We start from the raw sequence: 22,532 nt of genomic DNA, 5'->3' as shown, positions 1-22,532 counted from the left end.
ATCGAGCATCTACCATGTGACAAGAATTTTGGTGTCTGGGAAAAAACTGGTAAGCCACAACCTTTCTTTTGAGATAACAGTCCTGAGTGGCTACGAAGGGTTTGAGGTTAAAACAATCTGAGATCAAATTTCATTTGCACAATGTATCTGTGCTTCAGTTTCCTTATGTGTAAAATGGAGACAATAATAATACTTAATCACAGTATTTTTGTTAAAAGTTAGCTAGTATATGGAAAGTACTTAGCACACAGTGCCTGAAAAACATTAAATGCCCATGAAGGCAATTATTATCATTATGATATATTAATAATTAATATTATTATGATTAAATCTGTAGCACAGAGGAGGAAATAATTAATTCTGATGGGAAAAGTGTAAGCATGGATTCACCAAGGAGATGACATTCAACCTGGTCCTTGAAGTCAGCGTTAGGATAAGAGATGAAGCAAAAGAAATTTAACAACAAATAACAGTCCATCTTTTCTACTGTAGACACTGAAGTTGTCCAGAATTAAAATACTCTGGCATTTTAAACAAAGTCTTATAGCAAATATAAAAAAAGTTTCTCAGTTATTGCTGAGGTTCATAAATTATTATAGATATTATTTTAAAAGGTAGAGAGAGAATAGGGTAGCAAAATATAGCTGGAGATATAAAAAGAGTGGTTCAAACAAATACATGTACCATTGTAAATCTCAGAATTATATTTTGCAGGATAACATCATCTTCCTAGATATTTAGAGTTTTACCTACCAGATGGAGTTTGGGCTTCGCAGTAAGGTTAGTGACCACCAGAAAAAGCAAGACAGAGGTGCATTATCATTTTATTTATCAATGGTTAGAGTGCACATACAAGATGGCAATTTTTACCATCTCCCTTTAAAGCTGAAGGAACCATCTACAGGAGACGACAACACGCAAGCTTAATGTCAGAAAATGGGTCATGTGAAGCGTTCTACCGGCTTCAGGGGAAAAAATCCTTAAAGAATGCTGCCACAGGTGACAAAAAAAAAAAAAAAAAAAAATCAAAGGGAGAAAACTTGGAGAGAACTCAAACTTCAGTAAGGCTCTTAAAGAGCCCTGGGGGAAAAGACACTATAAATATCTTTCATAGAAAAAGTTATAGACATAAAATAGAGAGAACAGATAAAAAGTAGAAAATATCCCTCCAAGGGTAAGTGTGGTAGGAAAATTAACAGTAAAAGACCAGTAATTCACAAATTAAAATATTACATATGATTCTAAGTACTTTAGTAAGATAATTTTAAAAATAGAATTTTCCATATTTCAAACAAAAAGTTTAGTTAAAAAGGGGGAGTGGGGGAAATGAATGTGGATGGTTAGCCAAGAAGGAAAACACTGTAATATTGATATGTAATATACTATTTGTATATTTAAACATTATGATATATTACATATATGTAATTTAAATGATAAATACAAATGTTTTTTCTCTATTTCTTAAAGAAGATAACAAAGTATTATTATTTGGAAGCTTAGTCTTGGCATAGAAAGATTTTAGCATTGATCTACATGGGTCCAAAAAAATTGCAGAAGATCACAACCCTTGTAAAGATTTTGTAGCACTCTCTCTCCCTTTTGGAGACAGCCCGCACTCTGTCTACGGAGTGTGTACCTACTTTTACTTTAACCTGAGCACCCAATTCCCACACCTCTTTCCTTGTCTTTCTCTTGCCTTACACTCTATGCAGTATGTATCTTTCTAAATAAATCTACCTTTACTCAACGGTGAAAAAAAAAGATTTTGTAAATACCTGCAAAGAAACAAAATATTCAGGGAGAATGGTCAGCATCATAGTTAACCTTCTAAAGGGTAAATGTGTTAACTGTGGCTCTGCCTCTGAGAAATACAGATGGAACCTGGGATCATGATCCAATCAGTAAGCATTCAACACTATGCATATGGTCCTTAGTGTGTCTAATGATGAATAAAATATGAATGCTGTCCTTAAAGTTCCTTTGGTATGGTTTTTTAGTCACTAAATCTGTTGACAAAGCAAACCCTCCTTGCCCTGACTTCAATTTGCATCTCATTTATTCATGCAATAAGCATAATTGAACTTCTGGTATTAGAACCTGAGAATACTAAAATAAATAGAAGGGAAACGTTCTCAAAGCACAGAGTTAATGGAGGAGACGGTGCATTTGTAATATCACAGTAGTGGTCACCTCTAGTTCTTCGTGGTTAATTAGTAGGGAACCAGAGATAAAGAAAAAATATGTGAGACTGACTATCCTGACAGGACGTTTTCAGTGGCAAAGGCACAGTCACTATCACATTTGTTCCAGGTTGAAATGAATATTGAGCCTTCCTAGTGCTATTGGGTCACTTTGTTTTGGGTGTGTTTGGCTGTAGCCAATACTGTGATTCATCAGTGTGTTCTCACCACAGCAGTGAAAACGGAGGGTTTGTGAAACAGGGTTTAGAACGTGCGAGAGGCGTTCAAGCACAGACTATAAAGGGGAAGGAGATAAGAGGCAAGAGTGTGAACCTACGAGGGAAATACATGGCATGTGGAAAGGAAACAGGCTGGGGCAAAGGACAAGTGGCAGAGGAAGTCTGAGAAGCCCGAATCCTGTACCCAGTGGGACTTGAGGGGCAACAGTCTCTTTCTGACCAGATGTCTTCATGACGGATTGCTCCTATTTCTGGAAATATTATATGATGGGTCATCCCCATAGGACATCTTTTCCTAAGTGTGCTTTGTGAAAGACTAGTTCCATGAAATAGTAATCCATGAACATGAAAAATGGGTTCTCTGGTCAAATAAATTGGGAAGCTCGTCTCCTGTTATATCAGTCATAGCCCTGCAGGAAATATAATTCACTCAGATGGTTCAGGAGTTCTCAGTCTCGTCTGTGTGTGTGTGTGTGTGTGTGTGTGTGTTTGCTGAAACTCTTTGGGAGTCTGATGAAGCCTATGAACCTCATTTCAGAAAATACATACAATAAAATACATAAATATTACAAAAGGACTCCAACTACATTAAAATTTAGTTAACAAAATATTCTTAAAAACAAACTTTAGTATAGGAATAAATACACTTCTTTACTAACCCATTTAAATAACATGACCTAGCATCAGATCTCATAACTAACATAGTTTCAAAGTAGTAATCATGATAAATACTATGTCAAGATATCAACAAAACCTACAATGCAACATAAAAATACCTGTGATATCTGTTGATGAAAAAGCCAAATGTGCTGCTAACGCCTTTTGCTTACATTCGTAGCTGAGAGAAATGCTAAATTTCTTTTAGGGGTTAGTGAAAATAAAGGAGTAATTTTTTTTTACTAAGCATGTTCAGAGTTTACTTTCTTCCAATCCAAGTTCATCAATCTCATGTTCTATCTGTATATGTCAGTGGGATCCTTAGACCCCCCCAAGCTAAGAACCCCAAGGAACAGACTTTAATGAAGGGATTGCTTAAGGAAGTACAGGCAGGGTTAAGGAAATAATCAAGGGATGCAGAAGCACTCAGGTAGTGGCAACAACAGGGAAGCCTGGGGCAGAAACAGGGAGTCATGGGGAGAACCTGCCCCATGAGATCTGTAGTCACAGAGCAAGCCAGCCATTGCCGGAGGACTGACACCAAAGCAAAAGATGCTGGGAAGAAAAATCCATTCTCCTCTTGCCCTTTTTATCTTCTATAGGTGTGTTCTATTGACCAAACCCTACAGAAGGTCAGTTGGCACAAAGCCTGGGTGAGTCTTTTCACAGGGTCAGCCTCCAGGGGATTCAGAGTAGGGCACACAGGGGTGGAAAATGGAGTGGTGCGGAAAGACACACAAGAAAAACTAGCCCACTAGGTAGCTACGTTTCTTAAGGGCAGATTTTTCCAAGTACTTCAGTATACTAACATGCATTGTGGTTATTCAATATATGTATTAACTATTAATTTGATAAGAAGTGTTGATTAAAACTATCTTATCTCAGGATCCATTTTCCAAGAGGAGTAATATTATGTGGAACAAAAGTTTGCTGATGCTGCCTTATGATTTTCTGGAGACATACTTTACCTGCATCAAGTTATTTCCCTGTCTAGTCAAGGTAGCATAGTAGTTAGCAAACACTTGTGAAAGACCAGAAAGACCTGATTTCTGAGACAGCTTTAATTATTGGCAGCAGTGAGAGTTGAGAAAAAGCCTTATGAAAAGAGAATGACAAGTTGTCTTGTTTCTCATCAGATAGTTGAGAAACTGCCCATCCTATTACAGCCCCTTGGGGAGCCCATCCCCTTATACCTAACTCGGGACTCCAAACTCTTCTGGCACGGATTTCACACAACCCAAGTAGTCAGCCTGGGTCCTGGGCAGATGAGAAGAGCTTACAGCTACAGCCTTTCCACTGAGAACATCAGCTTGTGGTAACTACTCTAATCACAAGCTCTTTCACTGTGTATGTTTTAAACATCATGAATAAACCACGGTGTACTCGTCACTCAGTTAGCTAGCTCCCCAGGACAGCACCTGGGCACAGATTAGCCAAGAGCTAAAAATTACTTTGTTGACAGGTAGACACGAGCAAAAAGAAGGAACTTTTGGATGATTATTTACTGAAAGGACCCTGATTCTCCACCCCTTCCTGCATCCACATCATTTGCAATGTGACTTTGCAGCTCTTCCCTTTAAGGGGTGGACTGTTTCCCTCACTTCGTGTATCTGGTGTGGCCTTGCAACTCGCTTTGTACAGTAAAATCTGGCAGAGATACCAGAATGCCAGTTCTGAGCCTAGGCCTTAAGAGACCTTGCCTGCATCCACTGGTTCTCCTGGAACACTGCCCAGCTGCCATGCGAATAAGCAGCCTAAGCTGCTGGAGGATGAGATACCATGTGGATCAGAGTCAAGTTAGACCATTTGTCTCAACCAGGGCCTCAGACGTGTGAGAGCCCAGCCAAGATCAGTAAAGCTGGCCCACATAAATTCATAAAGAATTCATAAAGAATATGAAAAAAATTCATAAGGAATTCTAGCCAAGGCAAGCAAAAGTATGCAGTGGATCCCAGCTTACATTGCTGACTTGTACAATCATGAGCAAAGTAAATGGATATTGTTTTCAGGCCCTACTTTTTGGGGTGATTTGTCATGCAGCAGTAGCTAATTGATTTAATAAAACACAGGATTAACTTTATCTGGCCCCAATGGCAGAACACAATACTGAAAGGAATGTGGGCAGCCTAAAAAAAAAGCCTGGTAGGTTTCTTGCACTTGAAAAATGACTGGCAGATTCTCACAGGTAATACAGAATGGAAGTAGCATAAAAATTCAACTGGACACTTCACATTTGTGTGCAGGACTAATGCTGAAGGGAACAGTTACAAACCCAGGCATAGTACAAGATGGGGGAGGTAACCAAAGTCAAAGAGAAAAGTGCAATTAAAAAAAAAGAACACATTCTTAAGCATCCTATATGATGTTTCTGAAAATCTTGAATTTAGCAATGCTAGAGCAATAGCACTTATGACCTTGACCTTGAGGCCTCCAGCCTCCTCATGGAATCTTAGCGAATATGCTTTTGTGAATGGGTAGGAGTCTTCAAGTCATGGTCCACCTCTGGCAGCTGTGGAGAGGAGTAGTGAGCATCTTGACACAGTATACTTATAGAAAAGCCACTACTGATTCCAGATCCTTTAGGATGGGCAATCATCCAAACAGTAATGCCTCCTGCCAACCAAAAAAGTATTCTATAAGATAATGATTGAGAAATTATTTTACCAAGGTCAAAAAGGCTTTACTTCTTTAAATAGCAAGTTTAGAGTTGTATAGGAGGACCAGCTGTGGGTCAAATGTTGTAATGCCAATGCTGACACATACAAAAATAACAATAAAGAACATTCTTGGAAATAAGATGCAAAAATCTTTGAAGTGGCAAACTTCAGTTAGCAACTACCAGGAGAAGCATGAGCTTTGGCACCAGATGGATCTGGATATGAACTTTAATTCTGCCACTTAAAAGCTACATGACCTTGTCCATGTTGCTTAATGTCTCTGGGGGTATTTCCTGTTTTAGAAGATGGTAAGCGTAATCACTACAATAGCCTCACAGGGTTATTGTGAAGATTAAATGAGATAACACATATCAAACAATTGACACAGTGCCTGACTCATAGCAAGTGCTCAGTAAATTTACATTGCCAGTTCCCTATGTTGAAAGCAAAGCATAATCTCCATGAACATTTTGCTTTGGCTATCACAGTGTTTAAATTGAAAGAGTTTTATCAAAAGCTCAATCACACTCTTTGGAGGCAGTGAAAAGCATGACTGAGTTGTAGATAATAAGCAAAATGGAGAAAGAATGCATCTTTGTTTGATGCTGTTAGTCACAGTCCAGGAGCCCTCCAATTTTCAAAGGATTGTGTTCCAAAACTTAATTTGTGAGTCACTTTCTGGAAACAGTTTTTATAGATGGTGGTTAGATTCTCAAGCCACCTCAGAAGAGTACATTTGGTCCATAATATGGTTGACTAAAGTACTTTAACTCTGGGTCCCAGAGCAAAGCTAGAGGTGGTAGAAGATGTAGTGAAGGAGGGAAGAAGGGACATTGTGGAGAAGAAAACCCAAAAGCACTGGATGAGTGAAAAATAACTAATATTTATGGCAAGTCCTTTAGATTCCAGGCACTGAACTCCGTGTATAGCAGTTTTATTATGTAATCCTTACAACATATCCTTGACAAAGGAACTTCTCTCATGCTACCTAGAATAAACAACAATAAAAACAACCTAGAAACTCAGAAAGATTAATTAATTTGCCCAAAGCCTCATAGCAAGAAAATAGTAAAAGAAGAACACTTTGAATGTGGTAAAGTCAGTGACTATTCAGGGAGTGACCAGAAAAAAAAATGCAGCTAATAGACTTCGGGTTGTGGCATTTTTATAGGGAGAGATCTTTTCCAGTTATTTGGTTAAATATTACTTTACAAAAGTGTGCCTGTATGTGTATCCATATATATATACATACATGTATACATATGCATATATATATATATGCCTATTTAAATAAATATTAGATTGTAATTAAATGAAATCTAGGCAAATGATATGAAACTTTTAAATAGCACAGAAAAGTATAAAATGAAGGCTAAATATCTCCCACCACCTAGTTTTATTTGTATTCTCCTAGAAAAATACACATGATCACTGCTCACACAAAAGAGAGCATGCAATGCCTACTTTGTGTATCACTTAATAATACATCTTAAAGCTCTTTCTACATCATCATCAATAAGTCTAACATATTCTTTTCACTGATGCAGGGTACTCTGTTCAACATATTAACTTAATTCATTGGCAGTGCCCTGTTGAAGGGGAATATTGTTTTCTGGAATATTGTTTGCTATTCCAAGGTACATCCCATTCACATATCTTAGCATCCTTTTGCAAGTGTATTATTAGGGTAAATCCTGAGCTGTGAAGTTGCTGGTTCAAAGGTTATCTATAAATTGAAATTTTTGATTAATAATGCTTTCAGAAATGTTGCACTAGTTTCTGACTCTATTCATCTTGTCTGAGATGGCTTCTTTCCTCACATCCTTACCAAAGCTAAGTATCATTGGATTTTCAAATTTTTGCTAAACTCACAGGATAAAAATTGTATCTTATTTTAATTTTCATTTGTTTAATTGTGTGTGATGTTTATCATTTTTATATGTTTACTGGTCATCTGTACTTTTCTGTGAATTGTTTCTATTTGTTAGATATTTATCTTTTGCCCATTTTAAAAATTGACATTAGTTTTTTCTTAATGATTTGTGCAAACTCTTTGACAATTAAGGAACTGGCTCTTTGTTTTTCATGCGTCTTGTATATTTTTTCCTTAAGAGACACTTTTTAACAATCAGTCTTTTCTTCAATTTCATCTTCTTAAGCAAATTTCTGATTATGAGTTGACTTCCTCTTAAATTGGCTTGCAAGAGAATATATTCTGGTTATGCTATTAAGAATATTCTGGTATGTGTAAAAGTTATATTTTCTTTTAGGAAGTAACAAATTGGCAATCAGGTTTTAAACATACTACTCAGGATTATGTGTGTTTGTGTATGTATGTTTGTTTTTGACTGTTTGTTAACTTGAGTTCTCCTTGAGAGACAGATTCAATTTTGGTGAGCTAAGAAATCATTTTCTGATCCTGCAAGACTGAGAGCAGTACAAGGGGTCATTGTTAATGCCATGTTCATGCTACTTTGCAATGTGGTTCAATGTGTCCCATATGCCAGCTAGTCAGCTTCTTCTGGCAGTTCCCCAGCCCTGCCTTCACCCCTTCATTCCAACTTTCATAAAGCATGCTGGGCATCAATAGAAGAAAAATGCGAAGACAGGGCTTGGGTCTTTGTTAACCGTGAAGAATTCTGGGGAGATGACTTGTTAGAGAGCATGAGGCAGCTTTTAACATTTAAAGAGAAGATTAGATGCTGCACAGGGAAGATTCAAGGGGTTTGGAACACTGAACCTCTGAACTGTGTGCACCTCCTAAGATCCTCATAAAAGCTCACATTTACTCGTCTCAGTTCAAGATTGTTAACGATCAACATTTGTTTACATATTTTGAAGCTTTAAAACCATAGCCTGTCAAACAAATAATTAGCAAATAGTTACATAATTCAAAGAACCTGAAGTCTTATTCAAGCTCATGCAAAATCTGTTGTATTTTTTAATAAGTGTATACTGATTTCACATTAAATCTTCTCAAATAATAAAGAAAATCATCCTGATATCATTTTTAAGAGTAAAACCACCATTCGACAGGATCGGTTACCTCTTCCACGTTGTAAATTAGTTGTCAGGACTAATTTTAGGCTGAGTATTATGCTGTAAGAACTTCCTGTCATTTTATAAATTGTCTAATTACTTTTGGGGGACATGCCAATTCTATAATTCTGTAATTTAAAAAGTAACAGTTATAAGTGGATTGTATATGTCTACGCCCACAATGCTATTGTGATCCTTAAGTGTTTTTTCCCTTCTGTGCTCCTGTGCTTTACATGCTTCTCAGGTGAAAGCACAGACATTCTTCACGCACTGGGCAACATGTGAATTTTTATAATAGCTGTACTATTATCATGTGATCTGTAAGTGAATGAGAATTTAAAGAAAAACAAAATACCCCAAATCATGCGCTGTAGCTAATTATTTCCAGTTTTGCAATTTTGAGGTGCTGATTTATTATATACATATGTACATGTGTATCTATCTGTAAATATTCATCCAGCTGTAGATAAATATTACCATTTATGAATATGTGGTTCATATATATGAAGTACAGCTGTAAATGAATTCATGTATGAATAGAATTAATATACCTATGGAGTGAAATGCAATTATGAATATATATGAACTAAATTCTTAAATAAGACAGTATCTGAATAAAAATATATAAGTAGTATAAAGTGTGCTATTCATTCAAAACACATATTATTTAAAAATGTTGAACATTTTCAACAGCCCCCTTTGTAGCAAAATGCATTTGTGCATATATGCACAACCTCCTTTAATACATTGTGGACAAAGGAAAGCATCCTTGATTTTCAAGGGCAACTAAAATCTGGCTGCAATAACGAGGATATAGAAAATGCTCTTTTTTCCTTTAAACTCTTCAGAGAACAAAGATTTTCTAGCCACAGATCTTTAATAGCTTCTGTTTAGATTCAGGTAGATTGTACAATACAAACTATAAACAACAGATGTTAATTTGAATTTAAATGCAATCGAATTGTCCATCAAAAGGATTATCGTTCCAATTTATAATTAGCCTCAAAATAAATGAAAACCTATTCCTGTCTAAAATGAAGCTTAGGTCTGTTTATAGAATAGTCATCAGATCACATGCTTCCACTGCTTACAGATAGAACACACTCTTCCCTAATGGGTTTTTAAATAAATCCATGTAACTGTCAGCAAAGAAAGAACAAGCTAAACGGACAGATTTTCCTCTTCCTCTAGCAGTCAGAAGGTCTGATATGGTCTTTGTGCCCATCTACCATTTTCTAGAACGAACTCAGATTCCATCCTGAGAAAAATAAATCTTCTGATGCAGTTAACCTTAATAACAAGATGAATTAGAAGTGATTACACTTTTCCTCAAGATGAAACTTCTTTGTAGATGGTCATCTATTTGTATCTGGGCTGAAAGATTGCAGAATCCAGTGAGAGTGTATAACATGTCATCTTTTCTAGAACAATTCTGTTCTGCCCATAAGTAAAATAAAGGAACTAGACAAAAACAGGTGTCAAATTCCCTCATTATGTGTATTCTAAACACAAATGTCTTCAGAGTCTACAAACAAAAACCTAAACACATTCAGGGAATTCAGGTAAATAATCATTCTGCATGCTATTAGCAATATTATATTACTTTCTGACCTTCAGACATGTCTTCCTATGACCTTTTCTTCCTTTCCCATTAAATGTTTAAACTTCTCTTTGCTTGTGAAGCCTTCCAGACTCTGCCTCTCAACTTTCTCCTAATCCCCTCTAATACCTCTTTCACTGCATCACTTTTCTCTTCTGTCAATAAGATGAATCCTTGACCCTGCTTCACCTTAAAAACACATTCATTTAAGTCAGACTTTTTATACTTAGAACAGTCTAATTACTAAATAATTTTTAAAAAAAAAACAAGATTCAGGCAGTGAGAGAGGAATGTTCAGTCCCCATGACCAAGCTTCAGCATAATGTACTGCTTGACATCACATTCCTTACAATGCTGTTGGGGGGGGGGTAGTTTTACTTATTTATTTTTAGAGGAGGTACTAGGAATTGAACCCATGGCCTCATGCATGCTAGGCATGTGCTCTACCATTTGAGCTATACCCTCCCCCTTCCTTACAATGCTTTTAACAGTTTTCTCCATGGTAACACAGGATGACACGCTGACCAATGACCCAGTCTCATACATGAACTCAGGTACGGGTGCAACCACCAATATGCCAGACCTAACTCCACACCACATTTCTTTGCCATTCAAGACAACAAGACAGGATGTAAATGAGTAAGACCGACATCATTATACCAGCGATCAAGACTGTTTTAATTTCTTAAAATAAAAGGGGAATTATTTGAAAATGCTAACACTTTATTAATAGCAACAAATTACTCACCACACACCTCAGAAGTGATCAGAGCTCATCAGTATGTTGTATCTCTGTGGTTAAGACCCCCTGCTACAGACTGTCGCTTTTTCATACACTTTCTCTGAACCCTGTCATTCACTGAACAAGGTTAGCTATAATACAACAAATCCTTTACTGATTCTGTAGCTAGGTTTAAAAATAACTGAGATCAGTAAAGCCCAATGAGATATATAAAAGTTTTTGAATTAAAAAATTAGGGTCAGATAAGCATGTAAGAACATTAGATGTGGACTGAGTTAAGCCCAGTCATACTAGAGAAGAAGAAATACACTACCAACACTTGGAGTTGCTAGATTAATCTACCCACTCCTCAGGCATCACATAAAAATCTCAAAATGTTAATTAAAATCTTCAAAGCTGCTGACTAATGCTTGTGACACTGTAGAACTTTGCTGTTCAATGTGGTAGCCACTGGTAACCTGTGGCTATTTAAATTGAAATGAAAATGAACTAAGATATATTAAAATTAAAAATTCAGTTCTGTAGTTGCTCTAGTCACATTTATAGCCTATAGTTTGAGAGCAATGCTGTCCAATGGAACTTTAAGAAAAGGGAAATGTTCTATTTTTGTGCTGTCCAATAAGTGTAGTCACTAACATTGTGGCTACTGAGCATTTGGAATGTGGTTAGTGCAAATGAGTAAGTGAAATTTTAAATTAATTTTAATTAAGTTAAATTTAAATTTAAATAGCTATATGTGGCTAGTGGCTACACATCCCCATCACTGCAGAAAGTTCTGTTGGACAGTGCTGCTCTAGAACCACAGGCTCCCTTACGCTGGGATGCCAAAAGGAGGGAAGAGAAAGGAAGAATGTAAAAAAAGGGGTGGTGCTGTGACAGAAAAGTATTTTCTCACCACCTACTATCTGCCAAGCACTCTGTTACAGGCATTCCATATGTCATTTCACCTAATCCTCACAGCCCCAAATTGCTATTGACCTAACAGCAGAGACTCAGAAAATCCACATCTACTTGACATCTCATGCCATACTCTTTCCACTACTCCTTGACATCGGTATGATCATGAATGGATGTATCCCTATGGTCAATATATATTTATCAGAAAAAAAAGAGATTAAAGAATGCAGTGTCATGTCATTAAGACACGTCAAAAGAAAGGAAATGCTACTTTATATATCAGGCAGCAAAAATATGAAATCTGTTACCTTAAGAGATGGTATAGACTTAAAAGGAAATAGAATTATGGAAAACGAAAAGACTTACAGTTTTGTTATTAAGGGAAGTTAGAAATGAGTGAATTGCCAAAAATAAAATTATAGTAACAGTGACCATCATAACAACAGCTATGATTTTTTGAAACCTTACTGTGCTCAATACTTCAAGCTCATAATCACCCACTCTCCGAAGTACAGGTGAGGGTGTCACTGTCAGAGATAAAATAGCAATCTGGAAAGCAGAAAGGTCAGGCTGATTAACCTCTTTCTTATCTTCTTAAGTGAAATTTTCCAAAGCCTTCTCATAGGTACACACAACAAAGTGATGAAAGAATAGATAATGTGAGTATCAGTCAGTGAAGAAATGTACTGCTATTATTGAAAGTCCTCATTTAAGTTTTAATTTGCCTGTTTCTTAATTATCCTTGCATATGTCCTAATTTTCTCCCTAAGCTTTGTATCTGGTAATCATAATCACCTGCAAGACTGACATTAAAATTTGCTAGTTTGGTAGGTTTGGGTAAATGACTTAATTTTTATGCACCTTTTATAGCTGTGTCAGATTACGGTTGATGTTAGAAAGAATCTCAGTCCATCTTGGCCTTAATATTGTCTCCTTTCTAGTTTTTATCATCAAGATTGGGGCAGAACTGTTGGGGATGAGAGTGCATTTAAGGAAAAAAAGGCTGTCTACAATATTCAACTCATAGTGGCTGGAAATAACTTCAGGAAAGCTAATTATTAAACAATCAGTAACAATAATCCCTTAATTAAAATAATGTACATGCTAACACCTAACCTGATCCTTGGCACATAAAACTCACTTAACAACTGGTTCCTTTTCTCCTTTTCCTACTCTTACCTCCTTGGCCTGTCAGGTTATAATATAAATTGTAATTACAAGTAAATTTGGCTCAATGTTTTCCTCTCTGATTCAAGGTCACCACAGAAAAATAAAATTTGTATTCCATATCTTCTGTAAATATGACTTGAGAAAAACTTCCAATTCTGACTTTCAAATTTCCTATAACTACTACTTATGCTAATAGATACTTAGGCAACATGTATTTCAAAAGATTGTCAAATTAAGATCAAACATTTAAAGAATATATGTGTACCTTAATAACAAAATATATTCTTGGAAATATACTACATTATTATACCTATGGGCTGAAAACAAGGTGAGGAAAATATACTCTTATTTTTTTGTGTAAGGGAACTTTAGAAATTGTTCCCATTGATTGAATAATTTATGATGGATTTTTATGGTGGAATATTATGTAGCCATTATAGAGAATGAAGTAAATCCATTATTATTAGAATGGAAATATACTCAAGATACAAAGGTATGTGAAAACAACCAGATGTACAAGTATATGCATGCTGTGATTTTTTTAAGCAAGCTGAAAATTTTAGTTGTTGTCAAATTGATAGATGAAAGAGTCATGGATGGATGCTCGTACGTTACTGTTATTATCATCATCATCAGGTATCACAAACACACAAAATCAATAGTAGTTACCTCTACAGAGGGTGGACTGGTGAGGCATTTATATTTTATTTTTTACTTGCATACAATTTAAATTTTCTAATCATGTATATGTATTACTTTTCTATTTTTATTTTTTATTGAAGTATAGCCCTTTAAAAATATCATCAGAATTTATAAGGGCATTGACATTATAATCCACTTCTGTTATCCTGCTTGTATTGAAACAATATAGTATATGTTATTTTTAAATGATCTTTTATATTTTTGATAAAAGGTTTATCTGGCCTATCATTTTCTCTGCAAATTCACACTGCCAGATGGCTGGACATTTAAAGGACTGCCTTCTAAAATAACAGAGCAATCCTGGTTTGGGCACAGAGCAACTTGGTCAAAGAAATATCAACAGGTCATAACTGCCCATCCTTAAAAGAAAAAAAAATCAAGGCTTGCATCTTCAAAGAAAGGGAGGTGATATAACATCTTCTATTTACTTATGACTACTTTCAGTAACGCCACCTTCTTTTGCGTGTTCCCCAGATTCAAATCAGGCTTGCATGAATAATTATTTGAAACCTAGTCAGGACTCCACTAAAATCTGTGTACAGTAAAAGCCAGTGAAATCTCCCATTATTTTAAGAAAATGCTATAGGCTTTAAGAAGCTAATTACATTGAAATATAAAGGGTAGATCCTGGGGGAAAAGGTCTAGCACCTTAGGAGAAACAGGACACCTATTACAAATAAAGACTTGTTACCTTGTGTTCTTTATACCATTCCCCCTTTTTTAAAGAAAGGGAGTGTAGCAAGTTTTCTTTCATTCAGGATGAAAATCTAACATTCATCCTGGAATAAGAACTGCCAGCCTTTCCACATTAAGGGCTTGATGAGCCCTTGGCAATTGCTCTTTTGGTCCAATGAATCAAGCATGAATAACAATTTCAATCTTTTTCTTTTTATGCAAAAAAGACTAAGGTCAGGATTGGCAGCCTTTTAGAAACTAGGTGTCAGGGAGTTAAGTCCTGTTTTATTTGGCTCATGAGCATTGCTGAGAGCCAGCACAACAATCCCAGACAGGCAACAGGGACCAAGAGATGATCTGGCGATAAGATTCCTTCTGCACATCCCACATTTGCATACATTCTTGGATAAAATACTCAGAAATTTTACATTGTTCCTGAGATCTTTGAACTGAAAGAATAGAATGTATTATACTGCAGTGGATAAATATACAAAGTGGTGGATAAATAGACAGTTTTCAGATTTGCCATTTTTAATGAATATGTCTTAGGGTAAGTTACTTTTCCTCATAGAGCCTCTGATAGAACACTTGCTTATTACATGGCTGACACTTGTTTAGAAGCCAAAATTGGTGAATACTCTTCTAACATTTTGCAGAAGTGTACTTCAAGGAATATTGATCCCTTATGGCATTTCTTAGAAGTTAGGATTCCGTGATCAAAATATTTTGGAAGTATTTTGTACTATATTCTCCTATTGGTAATTCATAGTGTACGTCTCCATATTCTAGATTCTGAGTAGTCAAAAAAAATGAACCAGTTTAAAAATTTGTTTAACATTATTTCTGAATCTTTTTTATCACTGAAATATTTCCTGATGTATTAATATTTTATTACATTAATATTCTACATAGAGGATACTTTGGAAAACACAAAATAATCCTACCTGTTGGTAAGAATGGAATAGTCTTGGGTCCCACTACAACAGAAGACAGTGAGTATCTCAAAGGGAAACCAGACAGAAAGGAGAGATTCACATGCTAGGTCTGTGACCCAATCAGCATCCTGAAATTAGACTAATTAGTCTTCTTAATGGTGGATATTCTTGTCTTATGAAACTCAAATTTGGACCAGAAGCAGAGTGAGATAAACCACTGGGAAAGCAGAGGATGCTCTTAGTTATCCCTAGAGATCAACTCAATCTCATTTATAAATGAAAATAATAAGCCCAGAGATATGACATGATTATGCCCAAGACTACTCTAGTGGTCGGGAGCAGCCCTAGTTTGAGAACCCAGTCTTCTGAATCTGACGCCAGAGTAATTCTTGGCAGCCCACACCAAATTCTGCCCAGTGATGAGCAGAAATACTATTGACTGACTCAAATATAACTGAACATTAATGTTACTTTTGGGCCCACTTAAGGCCACGATGAGAAATGGACAATTAAAGACATTTTAAAATTGTTTAACATTTCTTCTATGCATTATAATTTCTATTGTTCCTAATACCTCTGAACTGTAGAAATGAAAAACAATAAAATGCATAGCAGTGGAGTGTACTGGCCAGATGCTACCCATTTATTGAGCACAGAAAACAAAAAACAGCTTCTAAACTACCACAAGTTAAAAATCACCTAGTCTAACAGCAGCAACAGTAGCATGTAACAGTAGAAGCACAATTTCTCACAATCCAGATGGTCCTGGGCTTCAGTTCTTCAGCTTGGGGTGTGGCTTGGACACAACTATGACCATGGTGGTCTCTTTGGTATGGTTCTAGGGTCAGCTGCTGCGGGGCTTCATGTTCTCCTGTTGCATCTTTTTTTTTTTTTTTTTTTTTTTTTTACTTAGGAGGCGAATATGGCCTGGGGAGTAGCTGTGGAATCAATGCAGCAGTTGACCTTAATGGAAATCATACAACGTGTCCTCCATTATGTAGGAAGGTGTAGGCATTCAGGGCTACCATCTGGTTCACATCCACATTGCAATGAGCATGCTGTATTTGTGCAGGTGCCAAACATCTTCAAGGACAGGAATAATGTTGGTTCTCTTCTTGGCCAAGTTAATGAGGTCACACAGCCAGAGTGGTGGGAGAACTCAGCTGCACAGACCACACCGTGTTGGCTTACAATGTCAGAGACGTGGGAGACAGTGGTGCCCTAGGCAGCCCCAAGGTAGAGCATCTTGGCCCCTGGCTTGATGTGGATCTGGTCCACACAGCCCAAGATTTCTGCAGCCAGCTTGGAATGGAAGACGGTTTTGCTTTATTTACTCTGGGAGGCTAAATAGGGATGAACTCCTATCCCTCATCTGTATTTCTGTAGGACTGTAAACATAAACTGCCTTACGATGATGATAAGAAGAAAAAGAAGGAGGAGCAGAAGGACAACAACCACAACAACAACCAGCAGCAGCAGCAGTAGTAGTAGTAGTAGTAGCAGCAGCAGCAGCAGTAGTAGTACTACTACTAATAGTAGCAGCAGCAGTAGTAGCAGCAGCAGCAGCAGCAGTAAAGTAGCAGCAGTAGTAGTAGCAGAAGTAAAGTAGCAGGAGCAGTAGTACTACTACTATTAGCAGTAGCAGCAGCAGCAGCAGTAGTAATACTACTATTAGTAGCAGCAGCAGCAGTAGTAGTAGTACTAGTAGTAGCAGTAGTAGTAGCAGCAGTAGCAGCAGCAGCAGTAGTAGTACTACTAATAGTAGCAGCAGCAGCAGCAGCAGCAGTAGTAGTAGTAATAGTACTAGTAGTAGTAGCAGCAGCAGTAATAGCAGCAGCAGTAGTAGTAGCAGCAGCAGCAGTAGCAGCAGCAGTAGTAATACTGCTACTAGTAGTAGTAGCAGCAGCAGCAGTAGTAGTAGTACTACTAATAGTAGCAGCAGCAGCAGTAAAGTAGCAGCAGTAGTAGTAATAGTACTACTAGTAGTAGCAGCAGCAGTAATAGCAGCAACAGTAGTAGTAGCAGCAGCAGCAGCAGTAGTAATACTACTACTAGTAGTAGTAGCAGCAGCAGCAGCAGCAGTAGTAGTACTAGCAATAGCAGTAGCAGTAGTAGTAGCAGTAATACTTACTGAGTGTTTTCTTTATCTCCAGTACACTTCTAACAGCTTTAAATATTTTACATCATTTAATCCCTACAATAATCCTTTGAGATAGGTGATATCATTTTTCTCACTTTACAAAGTGTGGGAACTGAAGACAACTGAATTTTAAAACTTGCCTTAAAGCTCACAGCTCTAAGTGTCAGAGACAGAATTTAAACCCAGGCAGTGTGACTCCACAGGTTGCAGTCCTTACCATTATGTACAGTGCCTGGTATATGTCTGTTGATGATCATTTGCCTTACCCATTTCCACAATCACTCCTTCTTGCCCATGACTGACTCCTCCATTGCTGACCTCTAAATCTGATGAAGTATCAGAATCACCTAGAGAACATCTTTAAAATAGGTACCGTAGTCCTCTCCCCAAGATACCCTGATCCATACTAGACTAGGTAGTTCCAAAAAGCACAGCAGGTTAATCTGGAGGTTCAGGTCCAAAGACCCATATTTGGGAGCCATTGATTTGGAGCCTTTCTGTCTGGGACAGTTGTCTTGTTCATCAGAGACACTACCTGAGTTCACAGAAGCCAGGAGAGGAGGAAAGGCACGAAGGGTAGCCAGCTAGTCTGGCTACCTCAGCACTTTAGCCCAGGGAGTCTTCACATCCCCTTCTCACACTATGAGGTCCTTGAGGACAAGGACAAAGCGTTAGTCAGAATTAAACCTTCCACGATGGCTAGACCAGTGCCTGATTCACAGTAGGTGCTCAGTTAATACTTACTGTCTAGGTTCTGGGTGAATGTTATTGAAAAAAGGCAATAAAATAATGGTTTTCCAAAGAGACTAAGAAGAGTTTTCTAATTAAGAATCACCTATTGCTCTGATTATAAAAGAATCATAAATCTCCCTGTAATACTGTAAATGGCAGATACAGCAGGAGGGCTTATTCACCGTATTAACACAAAGGAAGAAATAAGAAGGGCAGAACAAATGGGTGCAAAGGAAGAAGCCATATTTAAATGCTGCCTGGTTGAACAAACTACATATCAATTTAGAGATTAAATATAATCATCTATGTTTATTTTACCACATTCATTAAATCAAGTGAGTATATTTTTAAAAATTCTTTCAAGGCTGGCTCCACAGGACCCTCAAATGAATTTACCACTCATCCTCCTTTCCACTGCTGCCTAATTGGCCCACCACAGGCTAATAGGCTAACAGTACTCAGCAACCATTTATCTTTTCTGAAGTCTTCTCCTAGAGCCCCCTTTAAGACTAGCAGTAGGTTTTCACTTGAAGCTATTTGTTCTCTCTTATTTGTTTGTTTATTTCAAGCATGTTGGAGAGGCTTCTCTGCCATTTATTTCTGAAGCAAATCAGGAACACTAATTTGTTCTTTGTGGATTTTTGGAAACTACCCCAGTGGGAGCAGCTTGCTGTGACCAGGATTTCTGCCTGTGGATGGTGGGGAGGGGGTACTCAGGAAGGCTGCAGAGACAGAAAGGAACACTATAGCTAGGTGAACACATTAATGTTGCTGAGCTGAGAGGCAGAAGTCCTGATTCTAAGGAGATGCAACCAATGAAAGCATGCAGACAAGACTACCCAAGGGCCAGCATTTACCTCTGTGCAACTGTGTACAAAGTAGCAATTTCTGGCTGAGATGGAAACTCTTGCTTTCCTTAGACATGGGAATGTAGCACAGATGTGACATTGCAGGTAGAGAAAAATCATGGGTGCTGAAGCTAGAAGAAAGCTAACAGCTCATTTTGGGGTGATGGGGAAAGCATTGTGGATGAGGGGTGGGTAGGAAAGTTCTCAACTTTCTCAAAACCTGTACATTTCAATCCTGGCTCTGCCATTAATTGACATTGTATCCCTGTCCAAATCACTTTACTTCCCTGCCTTCCAGGGTTCCCCATCTGTAAAATCAACAAATCCACCCTGTTGGCCAAGTATCCTTTCCATTTTAATGTGCTGCCTCCAGATGAACAAAGATACACACATATTTATATCTGTAAGATAAAAAGCCTTTGACTTTTTACCTTAAGGTGACTTTCAGGAAAAACAAATTGTATAAGAAAATGAACATACATTGGGAATTTTTTTTTAAAACAACCTGCAAAGTATATAGCCAGAGATCAATGTTATATACCTTTAATCTAATCATCTATGTACTCCTAAATTTCAGTATAGGGATGTTAAAAGCAACTGATAATGAACCTCAGGTCCTATAACGGCCCTTATCAGAAGAAAAGGCACTACAGTATCTATTTATGAGAAAAGAAAATAAGATAATTTCTGGAAGGGTATTGAAAGGTAATAAAAGATGAATAAATGTTTTTAAAATGCAAATCAATTATCTTATTATCCTGACACAACCTCTAGTTTTATTTATGCATATAATCTATACACACATACTATATTTATATTGTTATAATAATGGTATACATAGTATTTTATATTTCACTATTTTTACATATATCTCATAAACATACCTTGATGTTTCCAAATGATTATCATTTTAATGACTTTATAGTATTAAACTATATTGATATACCATAATCTATAAAATTATTATTTTTGTCTCTAACTTTTTGCTATTAATATTGATTACAGTAAAAATTTTTATGTTTAGCTTGTTTTGTTCCTATTAAAATGTTTCCATAAGAGAAGGAGAATTTTGAATGCAATGGATATGAATAAATTTGTGACTTTTTGCTACAAATGGTCATGTTACTTTCTAAAGGGATTAACAATTGATAATGCCACCAACAAGGAATGCACGCATCATTTTTACCAAAATCTCACCATCTTTAATAGTTGTCATTTTTGTGATATAATATCTTATGCTTTTTAGAACTGGCAGAGTAACAATGATGTATATGACAAAGGGTCCTCAATAAATATGTTTTTGACCCTGCTCATAAAAACTCTGGACTTAACTTGGAGATTCATTTATTCATTCATTCACTCTAACTCATTCATTCATTCATTAATACAATCAAAAACTTTTCACTAGGCACAATTACGTAATGACAAAATGTTAGGCCCCAGCTAAGCAAAGTTAGACTTTCTCTTAACAGTTCAGTTTTTCAAAGAGAGAAATTTTTATGAGCACATATGTGGTCAACACAGTATGTTTCAGGATGCATGACATAGATGAAAAGACAAAAATTAGCTCATTATTTTTCCTTGATAGCATACTTTCAACAAAATATACTCGGTATCTCTAACGAACGGAACTCGTTTCTTAATCTATGCCATGAATGAGCAAGCTACTTCTAAAGATGTGACCCAGACTCTTTTCAGAGGCAGAAATTTCTGCAAAGACACTGGTAAGAATTGTAATCAGCTAAATACTAATTCTGATATTCTCCTTCTTCCTCCTATATTGGCTTTCATTTCCTCTATGTGCCCACTGCAGTGTCCAAAACATAAGAGGTCCCTAATAAACTGTGACTTTCATGACTCCTTCTCCTTCAACCCTAAGTCTGTATACTGTTCTTCTTTAGGTTCAAGTTCCTTTACCCGAAAAATTCTACCAGGCCCAGACTCTTACATATTTAACTAATCTCCAACATTAATCCTCCCTCAAAACGACAACAAGCATCATTAACTGAGTGCTTAAAATGTGCCATGCACTGTAGTATATTATTTTATTTAATTCTTACAAAATCTGCTTTATACTCCATTACCAGAGAAATTATATAACTGACCAAGGTCACAGAGCTGACAGGTGAGAGGGCTGGGGTTCCCATCTAGGTGCTGTCTAAGCTCCCCTTTTAAGCTCGCCTTTGAGCCCAAGCTGTATTACGGTGCTTCAGCTCTGGAGAAAGGCCCAAGATCTATGCCCAGTGTCCCTATAGCATTGCTTACCTACTGGATGGTATGCAGGAGAATAAAAAATAGGGGAAAAAATCATACAAATGTGTTAGGCAAATTTTCCCATGATAAAATAAGTGGTTAAATCTTATCAATTCAATCCACACCTTCATGACTAGGTGATTTAGAATGGTCACTATTAAATAGTCACAATTTCCATGATGATTAACTTAATGGAATATTATTGTGAAGATATGACCTCGATTTTATCGTAAACAATACCCTCTGGCTCCATATTTTACTGTGGTTCATTAATGATCCCGAACACATATGAAATGGGCCCTCACACATACAGGCTGTCTTCTGAAAGAGAATGTATTTCTACACCTCACAATGGAGAAGTTCCACGTCTCTACTGATACTGCATTTGGAAGCCACAGTGCCACAGTGAGTTAAATTTTGCACTGAATTTGGCTTTATTGCTCATGAATATCTTAAGATAATCACTGCTGAACCACAGCCCAAATTAAACAAAGTGCTAACAACCGAAGTGAGAGTTCCTCAAAAATCACCTTTGAAGATCACTGATATGGACAGAAATTGAAGTTTTACAACAATTTGACTTTTACTTCACTGAGATCTCATCAAGTTCCATGTTTGAAAGTGCCACACTATTTTCTTCCCAAGCAAAAGAGGTTTGCTATTAATGCCTACAGTTACTGATGGCCTCTGCACTACCAAATTCTTTTGTATTATCTATTCCATGGTTTTTTTCTTTTTACACAAACTATATTTTGTGCGACAATACCAATACATACCAGGCACTAACTTACAACTTTTTAGTCTCTTAAATTAAACCAATAGGAATGTGTAGATTCTCATGCACAAAACAATGAGATTCACTCAATAATTCTTAAAATGTACAAGGTAGTTTACTTTTAGTAGTAAAAGGTGTCATCAACTGAATCTGTTCAACAGGCAGATACAGAGCATGTTGTCAAAAATACAGGGGTCCAGATTCTTTTTTAAAAGGAGTTTTCTTTTTCTTTTTTAAACTTAGGGATCTAAATTACATAAACCTTTCTCATTCTTTGTTTTTACATTTTTA

At 36.7% G+C, this 22,532-nt stretch overlaps 1 protein-coding gene and 1 pseudogene across 1 annotated transcript in view; both read right to left on the bottom strand.

Moving 5' to 3' along the window:
* SEMA6D (semaphorin 6D) overlaps nucleotides 1–22,532 on the bottom strand; it is a 517,967-nt gene that overhangs the window by 478,628 nt on the left and 16,807 nt on the right. The gene's annotated exons all lie outside the window — the stretch shown is intronic.
* Nucleotides 15,589–18,115, bottom strand: LOC105077072 (rRNA 2'-O-methyltransferase fibrillarin pseudogene; annotated as a pseudogene).

The sequence above is a fragment of the Camelus bactrianus genome, chromosome 6 (assembly GCF_048773025.1).
Source record: "Camelus bactrianus isolate YW-2024 breed Bactrian camel chromosome 6, ASM4877302v1, whole genome shotgun sequence".
Lineage (NCBI taxonomy): Eukaryota > Metazoa > Chordata > Mammalia > Artiodactyla > Camelidae > Camelus > Camelus bactrianus.
Note: the sequence above shows the minus strand (reverse complement) of the source record. Positions and strands in the feature narration are given on the sequence as shown.